Below are 12,117 nucleotides of genomic sequence, written 5' to 3' on the forward strand. Positions count from 1 at the left end.
ACGTGGCCCTTGGGCCTCCCATGAAGGCCTGCCCTGTGACAGCGATGGGTGTGGGATCTGCAGTGGGGAGGGGCAATGCAGTGAATTCCAACAAGTGACAAGGGAACGAGAGCACAGGTGAAGGGGTGCCACTGGGGGACCGTCTGTACGAGGTGAGTCCAGGGAAGTCTCTGGATGCACAGCCCAGGGCAGTATGTCACTCTAGGCAGTGAGGGTGGCACATGCCAAGGTCCTGGGGCAGGAAAGGTGAGCGGTACATGGCTTAGCCTGTTCTGAGGAATGCAAACAGGCCTGGGCAGCAGGAGTGTGGAAGAGAATGGCAGGTGAGAAAGAGGGAAGAAGCAGGGACCAGATTCTCCGGGAGCTAAGTAGGACAAACCCAGGACAGTCAATAGTCAGGCATGGTGGGGCTGCGGGGCTTAGAGGGGACATTATGAAATCACTACAAGCTGGGTGACCCTACAGATTATGTTGAGAGCTGGTGGCAGGGCCACTCATGTCAGGGTGTGAGGGAGGGGCCCCAGAAGCCTACAGCAGTAGCTCTCAAGGGTGGTCCCTGGGCTGGCAGCACCCCCTGTTAGAGCTACAAATGCTGCTGTCCCACCCCAGAGCACAAAGCTCAGAGTGTGGCACAAAGTAGACGCCCCCTTAAAGGCCACTGAATTCAAGCTGTGGTCCCTGAATGTGGTACACAGCGGTGGGGAAAGAGGACAGAGCCGGGCTCACGTGGGTTGGGTTTCAAGGTGCAAAGACGCCTCTCTACAGCTCTGCCAAGCGGCCCTCACCCCACCCCCCAGGTGTGAAAGGAATTAGCATCCCTGCAGCAGGTTAGAAGCCTTCCAACTGGCTCCCACTTAGAAAAGCACGCGGAAAAAGAAAGAGGAGGAGGGAAAATAGGTTCTGTTCAACTGCATTTAGCTCAAGACCAGCTGCAGAGGGTGATACCAAGTTAACTGCGAAGAACACCCACTGTGGGGCCTCTACCCCCAGGGTCCCTTGGAAAAGAAAGAGTTCTCCCAGCTCACAGCACAGCGGGTGCCCCCAGAACTTGCACACTTTAATTGCTCTGATAAAAACAAGTTAATGGGGTTTTAATAAAAATAGAACCCAAATAGGCTTTGAGGTCCAGATTTCAGGGCAGCCCGAGGCGCTGCCAGAGGTTCAGTTCCACAGGTGTCCGTGGGACGCTGCTGGGACTCACATCAGGGAAATGAGTGATGGGTTTGCCTGGCCCCCCTCCCCTGCAATCACTGGGCAATGGGGGTGGTGGTGTCCTGAAGGCCCTGCCCCCTCCAGCCCCAGTCCAGTGACTGCTCCTCTAGCCAGTTTCCATCTGCAAGTCAAGAAGGGGTCGGTTTTTAGCTCTTAGTGGTCTCAGGCAAGGTTGTTTAGTAATTAGGGGCCCAGGCTCCGGGCTGAGAGCACCTGGGTTCAAACCCCAGCTTGGACTTTTTAAAGTTGCCTGACCCGGCGCGAGCTGCTCACCTGTGTGCCTCGCGGCCCTCATCTGTGAACTGGGAATCCTAATCATACATGGAGGGCTTTGAGGAGCACTGAGTGTCATAGGGAAAGTACCGGAAGCTGGGATCCGTGCAAGGTAAGCCCTCGGGGAATGACACGGGAAAAACTGAAGAATTCAGATAGTGGGGCCAGAACTAGGCTGAGGGATGGAGAGACTGGGGCAGCAGGGGTGGACACCCCTTCAACAGGGCCCTCGGGAGGGCTGGGGGCACGTTCCAGGGAGGTCGGTCAGGCAGGGGGCAGGGAGTGCAAGGCCTTGAGTGCCGAGGCCAGTGGGGGCAGGAAGGAAGCCCCACAAAAGGAGAAGGAGGTGAGTGAGCAAGGGCCGGATCAAGGAAGGGTCTGGAGATTGTCAAGTGTGCTGCTATAAAAGCAGTGGGGACAGGGGAGTGACGCCATCTGTAACCCGGGAATCAGGGCCAGAGGTGGGTGTGGCTGCTGGGGAGCTGGTAGGAGCCGCCTGCCTCAATGAAGGGGACTGGGGAGCCGCCGCCGGCCAGACAGGAAGGGAGGCCGGAGGCCCCGGACACCTCGCATGAGTGTGGCTTTAGAACCAGCATGAGAACCACCACCACTCCCCACCCCCACCCCCACTCCCACCCCCACCCCCGAGAAAGGCTTGAACCAAGATCGCGCTGTACTGGGCATCAGTAGCTCAATTGGCATTCCAACTTCTTGCCCCTGCAGAGATAAGAATTCAAAGCAGAGGCTTAGGCCCGGTGTCCGAGTGAGAACAGGATTTATTTAGACATGAGAGAGTGGACACACGTGCGTGCTGAGTGTGGGCCACCCCACGTGGATAGACACTGTCGTGAGTGGGCCGGGGAGCTGCCTGCAGGGAGTGGGGAGTGGGGAGGGCAGAGAACAAAAAGGCTGCTCCCGTTGTGGCGTAGGGATGGCCCCCTAATTCAGCAGACAAACGCGGTGGGGCTCGGATGTGATTTAGTGAGGCTTTCTGGTGCCTCCATGAGGAGCCTAACTTCCATGTGGCCATTATGGCATCTCCTCCTTCTTGGTCCAAGGTGAAACAGGTGCATCATGGGAAAGTGGGTGCGTTGGATTGACAGGTGAGAGCTGAAGTTAGCAATGCATTGCTAGAGGCAGAAATTAAGAAAAAAATCTCTTAGCTCTACCTAATCTTCCTGCCTCTCCTAGGCCCCCGCCCCCATGTCAATATGAGGGATCTTCAAGTTCGTGGAAAATGTGTATTATGAAAAGCTGCATGGATTTCAAAATGACTTTGCACCAAAATAAACTTACTTTTTAAAAAAATGTTTTTTATTTACTTGAAAGGCAGAGTTTACAGAGAGAGAATTAGAATGCTCCCATCCACTGGCTCATTCCCCAAATGGCCCCAGCGGTCGGAGCTGGGCTCATCCATAGGAGCCAGGAGTTGGGAGCTGGATTGGAAGTGGAGCAGCCAGGACTCGAACTGGCATCCATATGGGTTTCCAGCACTGCAGGCAGATTTTACCCGCTGCGCCACAGCACTGGCCCTGATAAACCTACTTTTTAATATCATTTTTCCACAAGCTTTCGCAAGTCCCCTCCTGGGATCCTCCTGACAAAGCCACTGTGACCCTCCCGCCTTCATCCTGGGAGCCCAGCGGCCTTTGTGACTTCCTTCCCACCCTGCTGCGAGGTCGCTGTGTGGGGGCCTGAGCGGGCCCTGTGGCTGTGTCCCTCACACAGGCTGAGCCTGACAGTAACCGAGCTCCACGCCCTGCCCTGAGCTGCGCCATCCGCTTGCAGATGGGGCCGTGAGAACCCCTTTGGAGTTTGAGGCTCTTTTTTTTTTTTTTTTTTTTTAACAAGTAGAGGCAGTGAGAAAGAGACAGAGTTTAGAAAGGTCCACCTTTCGTTGGTTCACCAATCCAAAGCCAGGAGCTGGGTGCTTCCTCCCAGTCTCCCATGCGGGTGCAGGGACCCAAGCACTTGGGCCATCCTCCACTGCCCTCCCGGGCCACAGCAGAGAGCTGGACTGGAAGAGGAGCAACCGGGACAGAATCCAGTGCCCCAACAGGGACTAGAACCCCGGGGTGCCGGCGCCACAGGTGGAGGATTAGCCTAGTGAGCTGCAGCGCCAGCCCTGAGGCTCTTTTAAAAAATAATGATAATTAACATGAAACAAATTTTCTTTAAATTTTGTTTCATATTTAAAATTTTTTATTTCTATAAGGGGAACAAATTTCATGTATTTCATATAGACAGACTTAAGAGCATAGCGAATGATACTTCCCACACCTCCCTCCCTCCATTGCTCCCCTTCTCCTCCCATTCTTATGTTTCTTTTAATTCTTTAGAGGCTGTTTTTATTTTAAAACTTCCATTTCTTTTTTTAAAGATTTATTTATGTATTTGAAAGGCAGAGTTACAGAAAGGCAGAGGCAGAGGCAGAGAGAGAGAGAGAATGAATCTTCGTTCTGCTGGTCCACTTCCCAAGTGGCTGCAACGGCCGGAGCTGGGCCAATCCAAAGCCAGGAGCCAGGAGCTTCTTCCAGGTCTCCCCCATGGGTGCAGGGGCCCAAGGACTTGGGCCATCTTCTGCTGCCTTCCCAGGCCATAGCAGAGAGCTGGATTGGAAGTGGAGCAGCCAGGACTCAAACTGGTGCCCATATGGGATGCCGACACTGCAGGTGGTAGCTTTACCTGCTATACCTCAGTGCCGGCCCCAAAACTTTCATATTTTTACTGCATGCTTTTAAATCGATTATATAAGTAAGGCATGGCCATGCATACACAAACCTGTAGAAGATTCAAATAATCCAGAATAAAGCCTCCCTTGCCATGACCTCCCACCCCCACACCACTTCCGGGTGCCTTTGGAGGGGAGGCCGCCAACAAGCAGGTGGCTTCCTTCCGGTGCCCTTGCAAGGCCTTTACACTCAGGAGTAGCGTCCCTTGCAGCCTGCTGTGCCTGCTGCTCCGGAACCGCCCCCCACCCCACAGTGTATCTTGTGAGATCCAGCTCCCTTGGTTTTGTTTTTGTTTTCCACAACTGCAGAGCTGTTTATATCCTGGAGAACCCTCATTTATTTAATTGTTCATATCCAAAGCTCTGTGGGCTGCTCACACATCTTCCCAACACTGCGCTGACTCCCTGGATCTGCCTTCAGGCCCATGTGCAAGAAGTGCTGCAGAAGCAGCTCCTGCAGATGGCACTGACGGAGCAAAAGGTAGGGACAGCTAAGATTTTGATAGCTGGCCGGCGCCGCAGCTCACTAGGCTAATCCTCCACCTGTGGTGCTGGCACCCTGGGTTCTAGTCCCGGTCGGGGCGCCAGATTCTGTCCCAGTTGCTCCTCTTCCAGGCCAGCTCTCTGCTGTGGCCCGGGAAGGCAGTGGAGGATGGCCCAAGTCCTTGGGCCCTGCACCCGCATGGGAGACCAGGAGGAAGCACCTGGCTCCTGGCTTCGGATCAGCACAGCGCGCTGGCCGTAGCGGCCATTTGGTGGGTGAACCAACGGAAGGAAGACCCTTTTCTCTGTCTCTCTCTCTTTCTCTCACTGTCTAACTCTGCCTGTCAAAAATAAATAAATAAATAAAAGATTTTGATAGCTGCCACCCGGTTTTTTTCCCAAAGGCTCCCTTTCTCCGAAAACCAGAAGTTCCTGTTATTATACAAATCATTTATATGGAAGCAAGTCAGGAGTACAAACAAGACCAGAAAAGGAGGTGTCAAAACACCCATGATCTCATCCCCCAGAATGACAGCTGTCATTTTACCAGGCATCTATGTACATAGCAGTTTTTATGCAAATATGGCCATAATGTAACCTGTCTTCTGCAGTTAGCAGTACATGACAAAGACCCTTCCCATCATGAATGGTTCAGGCATGGTGACCTTCTAAGTTGTTAACATGGTTTGGGGGCATGAGGTAGGCTTATGTGGAAGGAGGGCAACTAAAAACTTTTTTTAAAGACTAATAGGGGCTGGCAGTGTGGCTCAGGGAGTAAAGTCGCTGCCTGGGAAAACTGCATCCCCTATGGACGCCAATTCGAGTCCTGGCTGCTCCATTTCCGATCCAGCTCCCTGTGAATGCACCTGAGAAAGCAGTGGCGCGAGTGCTTGGGTCCCTGCACCCATGTGGGGGATCTGGAAGAAGCTCCAGGATCCTGACTTCAGCCGAGCCCTACCCCAGCCATTGCGGCCATTTGGGGAGTGAACCAGCTGATGGAAGATTAATCTCTCTCTCTCTCTCCCTCCCTCCCTCTCCCTCCCTCTCCCTCTCTCTCCCTCTCTCTGCCCCTGTAACTCTGCCTTTCAAATAAATAAATCTTAAAAAATAAAAGACTGTGGGCCCGGCGCTATGGCTCACTTGGTTAATCTTCCACATGCAGCGCCAGCATCCCATATGGGCGCCGGGTTCTAGTCCCAGTTGCTCCTCTTCCAGTCGAGCTCTCTGCTGTGACCCAGGAGGGCAGTGGAGGATGGCCCAAGTGCTTGGGCCCTGCACCTGCATGGGAGACCGGGGTAGGGGGTGGGGACGTACCTGGCTCCTGGCTTCGGATTGGTGCAGTGCTGGCCGTGGTGGCCATTTGGGGAGTGAACCAATGGAAGGAAGACCTTTCTCTCGGTCTCTCTGTCTCACTGTCTAACTCTATCTGTCAAATAAATAAAAATATATATTTAAAAAATTTTTAAAAAGATTGTAATAAAAGTAACATTGACGAATTAGTTTATATAAGAGACTTGTTCTCCACCCGTGGCTCCTGGATGTCTTCAAAAACCCAGATAAAGCTGTTTCCTCCCAGCAATTCGTACGACCCAGAGTGTGTGCAGAATCTCCTGGTTCCCAGCTCCTCCAGCCAGGATGTTTGGGGACAGAATCCCTTGCCTGCAACATCACTGGAAATGGCTGCATTGAACACCTTTGTAGGGCCAGAGCATCATTTACTTAACCCACAGAGCTGCTAAGAGCATGGCTATTTTAAAATATATATACATACATATCTGAAGAATAGAGCAACAGAAAGGGAGTAAACTTCCATCTGCTGGTTCACTCCCCAAATGGCCTCAATGGCCAGGACTGGGCCAGCCAGAAGCCAGGAGTCAGGAGCTCCACCTGGGTTTCCTAAGTGGATGGCAAGGGCCCTCTGCTGCCCATCTCAGGCGCATTAGCAGGGAGCTGAATCGGAAGCAGAGCAACCAGGACTGGGACTGGTGCTCCAGTATGGGATGCTGGTGTTGCAAGCTGCAGCTTAACCCGCTGCACCACAGCCCAGCCCCCAGGGACATGGGTTCTTCAAATCCTGGCTCTAGGACAGATGAAGAGTCTTCCAGAAGCTCAGGAAAAGTGCGTATTATTTAAGAAGATTATGCATGGGTTTCAAATACTTTTTGCACCTCAATAAGCTGACCATTTAATTCCATTTCTCCATGAACTTTTTAAAGAGCCCTTCCTGTTCTTCAGCTTTCTCTGCTGGTTTCCTCACTTGTGAGATCCAGACAGACAGAAGCAGGCGTCAGGGCCGCTGTGAGGTCTAACTGGAGTTCATGTGCGTAAAATGTTTGGCTTGGGATCTGGTGCATGCTAAGTGGTAGTTAATTTCAGCCTGTTATTGTAACATCTCTAACCATATCTTGGCCCAGATCTGTGATTACTTCCCAGGGGTACACTACATGTTAGAGTAGCTGGGTTGAATCTGGAGCATATGTACTCTTTAAAAAAAAAAAAAAAAAAAAGATCCATTCATTTATTTGGAAGGCAGAGTCACAGAGAAGCAGAGGCAGAGAGAGAGGGCTGGGGGCAGGGGGAGAGGTCTTCCATCCACTGGCCCATTCCCCAAATGGCCGCAGTGGCTGCAGCTGGGCCAATCCAAAGCCAGGAGCCAGGAGCCTCCCCCGGGTCTCTCACGCAGGTGCAAGGGCCCAAGGACTTGGACTCCACTGCCTTCCCAGGCCACAAGAGAGCTGGATCAGAAGCAGAGCAGCCAGGACTCAAACGGGCACCCACATGGTACGCCGGCACTGCAGGCAGTGGCCTCCCCCACCACAACACAGAGCCCGCCCTCATATTTACTCTTTGAGATATGGACACAAGGGGCCAGCGCTGTAACGTAGCTGGTAAAGCTGCTGCCTGCAGTGCTGGCATACCATGTGGGTGCTGGTTCGAGTCCCGGCTGCTCGGCTTCCGGTCCAGCTCTCTGCTATGGTCTGGGAAAGCAGTAGAAGGGGGCCCAAGTCATTGGGCCCCTGCACCCACGTAGGAGACCCAGAGGAGGCTCCTGACTCCTGGCTTCAGATTGGCGTAGCTCCAGCCGTTGTGGCCAGTTGGGGAGTGAACCATCAGATGGAAGACCCCCCACACACACTCTCACTCTCACTGTCTGCCTGCCTCTTCTGTCTGTGTAACTCTTTCAAATAAAAAAAATCTTTAAAAAAAGTATCTGGACACATGACGCACACCTCCTCTGTAAAGATGCAGCTTCAGTCCTTGTGCTAGGACTGTGGCTTACAGTGGGGAACAAAGTGGCTGAAACTCCTTGTCCTCACCGACTTTCCCTTAGATGGGGAAAGACCGTGAACAAAATATGAGTCCTCTGTTAGGAGGTGACAAGTAGGGGCAGGGAGGTGGCTGCGACAGGGTAGGGGCTACAATTCTAAAGAGGGTGGTAAAGGAGGCCTCCCTGAGAAGTGGATAGGGGAGCAGAGACCTGGAAGAGGGAGGGCAATGTGTGGCTGCCTGGGGGAGGAGTGTTCCAGGCAGATGGAGTATAGCAAGTGCAAAGGGCCTGGGGCAGGAGCAAGGCAGGGTGGTGGGGGAGTGAGCGGAGAGGACAGCAGAGCAGTAAGGGGGCAGGGCCCCGTGTGGACCACCTGGCAGGCTGAATCACACTACACTTTGGGAGCAGTTTCTATTTTTTCCCAACTGTAGGCCTAGGAAAGATGAGGCCAGTGTTCAGGAGATGAACAGCACAAACTGAAACTGCGTTCTTGCTTCAATCTGGCGGTCAGAGCACTCAGGCAAGCGGCAAGTCTGTCCCCTGAGGAAATCAGAGGCGCCTTGTTTTCTTGGGAAAATGTGACTATTTAAGGTACTCAGGCTTTTATCCTAGGACCGTGGACTGCGCTCCCGGCAGCCCATATGCCAGGTGTGCAATTTAGAGACAGTCCCTGTTGGGGAATTTAGGTCTGAGATGGGACCGTCAGGGTCCTGAGTGCTAGGCTTCATCCCACACCCCCCCCCCTTCACGGCCCCAGGGGCACAGGCAGAGGGCACGAGGCCAGCTCCCAGGTTGTGGTTCAAGGTGAAGGAGCTGCAGACCACGAGTCCATCCTCGGAACCCATGGCTGAAGTGCGTGCCCTGGAACTCCCACCCACGGCTCCAGGAAAGCAGGCAGCTCCCGGGCTCAGGGAGGAGGAGGCTTGCAGCGGGGCTGGGGACACACAAGGGAGGTGAGCGCTGGTGCAGCGTTGAGGCTGGCGGGAGTGGCGATGACCTGGGGAGGGACAAAGGGGAGCCCCCTTGTGATGAACAGGCGCTGCCAGCGCCCCCACTTGTTGCTTTGCTTGAGGCAACATCAGCCATCACCACTGTGTCCAGACGCCGGCCAGGTGCCAAAAGCGAGCTTGAAAGAAAGGGCCGGAGGAGTTGCCAGTTCCTGCCGGGGCGGGGACACTGGTGCCAAGACAGCCTTGGCCCGGGGCCCCACCAGCCTCCCCTCCTCCAAGTTAACCAGTCGGCTGGTTCCTCTGCCCCTTGCCTGCCCTCCCCTTTTCCTTGCATGCTCGCCCCCCGCCCCACTCCCGACCCCTTGCCCCTTTCCTGAGGCAGCAGCTTTGTCGTTATGAGGGAGGGAATTGTCCTGACCACCGCGCCTTTGTGCATTTGCCCTTCCTAGCAAAAACAAGAGGTGCTTGTTGGGAAAGATGAAGCATCGGAAACATCCAGAGGCAGAGGACGAGTCCTCACCATTTCGAGTCCCTGTTCTTCCCCTCCCGAGATGCTCACTGGTAACAATTCAGTCATGCTTTCGAGATAAAGGCGTTTCTTTTCCAGGCACACATATTTTTCTTTCTTTCTTTCTTTCTTTTTTTTTTTTTTTACAGACAGGGAATAGGAACTCTTCCTGTTAAATTTATTGCTGTGTTCCTAGCTCCAGGCACATGGCTGGCAGGCTTTGGAAGAATGTGTTTGAACAAATGAATTAAGAATTTCTGAAATATATCTCACTTTCAGAAATATACCATGGGGGCTGGCGCTGTGGCACAGTGGGTTAACACCCTGGCCTGAAGCGCCCGCATCCCATATGGGCACTGGTTCAAGACCCGGCAGCTCTGCTTCCGATCCAGCTCTCTGCTATGGCCTGGGAAAGCAGTAGAAGACGGCCCAAGTCCTTAGGCCCCTGCACCCATGTGGGAGACCCAGAGGAGGCTCCTGACTCCTGGCTTCAGACTGGCGTAGCTCCAGCTGTTGCAGCCAATTGGGGAGTGAACCATCGATGGAAGACTTCTCTCTCTCTACCTCTCCTCTCTCTGTGTAACTCTGACTTTCAAATAAATAAATATTAAAAGAAAAAGAAATATACCACAGACAGCCTCCCATTTTTTTTTAAGATTTAGTTATCTTCCTCTTCATTCATTTTTTTTTTTAATGTTTATTTGAATGTCAAAGTTACACAGAGAAAGAAGAGAGAGAGAGAGAGAAAGGTCTTCCATCTTCTGGTTCACTCCTCAAATGGCCACAATGGCCACAACAGCCAGAGCTGCGCTGATCTAAAGCCAGGAGCCAGGAGCTTCTTCTAGGTCTCCCACGCGGGTACAGGGGCCCAAAGACTTGAGCCATCTTCTGCTTTCCCAGGCCAAGCAGAGAGCTGGATCGGAAGTAGAGCAGCTGGGACTCAAACTGGCGCCCATGTGGGATGCCAGTACTGCAGGCAGCAGCTTTATCCGCTATGGTAGAACGCCAGCCCCTCTTCAATCTTTTTATAGCTGCTTAGGGCTCCCTGGGATGCCTGCATCATTGTTCAACCACACTCCTGGTGACAGCGTTAGGCTGTCTCCATGTTCTTGGTATCTGAAGTCACTGTACCCACATCCTTGCACAGGTGTGCACTTCTGTAGGCAAATGTGATAGAATAACACCCTCCTCCTAACTCTCAGACCCTTTGTGTTTGTTATCGTGCATGGCGAAAGGGACTTGAGGTTGTGATTTAATCAAGGTTATTGTGGTGGGGTGATAGTCCTGGGTTATGCAGTAGGATTGATATCATCATAGAGGTCCCCATAAGAGGGAAGCAGAGAGTCCCAATCAGAGCAGGCAGTGGCAGGAGGAAGCAGAGGGAAGGAGACAGAGGCGATGCTCTGGGGAGGGGCCACCAGCCAGGGAATGGCGGCAACCTCCAGACACTGGGAACAGTCCTTCCCTGGGTCCTCAGAGGAACACGGCCTGGCACAGCCAATCTGGGCTTTTGCCCACAGGACGTAAGCACTAAGTGTGTGCTGTTTGAGCCCCCCAGCCAGGCGGCTGTAAACCACTGAGATTTATCCACTCGCTGTTCTGAAGACTACAAGTCTGAAGTCGATGTGTCGGTGGGGCCATGCTGCCACGGCAGATGCTGGGAAAATTCTTCTTGGTGGTTTCTGATAATCTGTGGCAGCCTTGACTTATATATGAGTCATGCTGACCTCTGCCTCCATCCTAAAAAAATAAATAAATAAAAGATGTATCACTAATTTGAAGGCAGAGTGACAAGGAGAGAGAGATCTTTCTTCTACTGGTTCACTCCCCAAATGCCTGCAACATCTGGGACTGGGCCAGACCAAAGCCAGGAGGTAGAAACTCAGTCTGGGTCTCCCGTGTGAGTGGAAGGAATGCAAATATGTGGGCCTTCATCTGCTGCCTTCCCAGAAGGAAGCTGGATCAGAAGCAGAGGAGGGGCCAGCATGGTGGTATAAAAGGTAAAGCTGCCACCTGCAGTACTGGCATCCCATATGGGCGTCAGTTCAAGTCCCGGATACTCTACTTCTGATCCAGCTCTCTGCTATGGCCTGGGAAAGCAGTAGAAGATGGCCCAAGTCCTTGGGCCTCTGCACCTGTGGGGGGACCTGGAGGAAGCTCCTGACTCCTGGCTTCGGATCAGCACAGCTCTGGCTGTTGTGGCCATTGTGGCCATTTGAGGAGTGAACCAGCAGATGGAAGACCTCTCTCTCTCCCTCCCTCCTTCCCTTTCAAATAAATAAGCAAATCTTAAAAGAAGAATAAGGATTCAGACCACCATTGTGATATGAGAGGCATCCCAGGCAGTGGCTTAACCCCTTGCACCATAACAATGTACCCCTGCCTCCGTCACATGGCTTTCCCGTGCCCTGTTTGTCACTGTGCATCTTTGCTCCCGGCAGCCCCTACTCTGTGTCCAGGCTTCCCTTCCTGGAAGAACACCATCTATACTGCATGAGACCCTCGCCGCGCTGCCTGTGACCTGTTCGTGACTTGGTTACTTACTCCCCGATAGTCACATTCACAGGTTCTGAGGGTTAGGGAATCAATATATGTGTTAGAGGCACAGCAATCAACCCATAACAGGTGCCTTCCACCAGATTGAAGCTGAAGACAAAGGCCCAGGGGCCTGACTGAGATCCAGGGCACCTGG

This window comes from Lepus europaeus, chromosome 19 (assembly GCF_033115175.1).
Source record: "Lepus europaeus isolate LE1 chromosome 19, mLepTim1.pri, whole genome shotgun sequence".
NCBI lineage: Eukaryota > Metazoa > Chordata > Mammalia > Lagomorpha > Leporidae > Lepus > Lepus europaeus.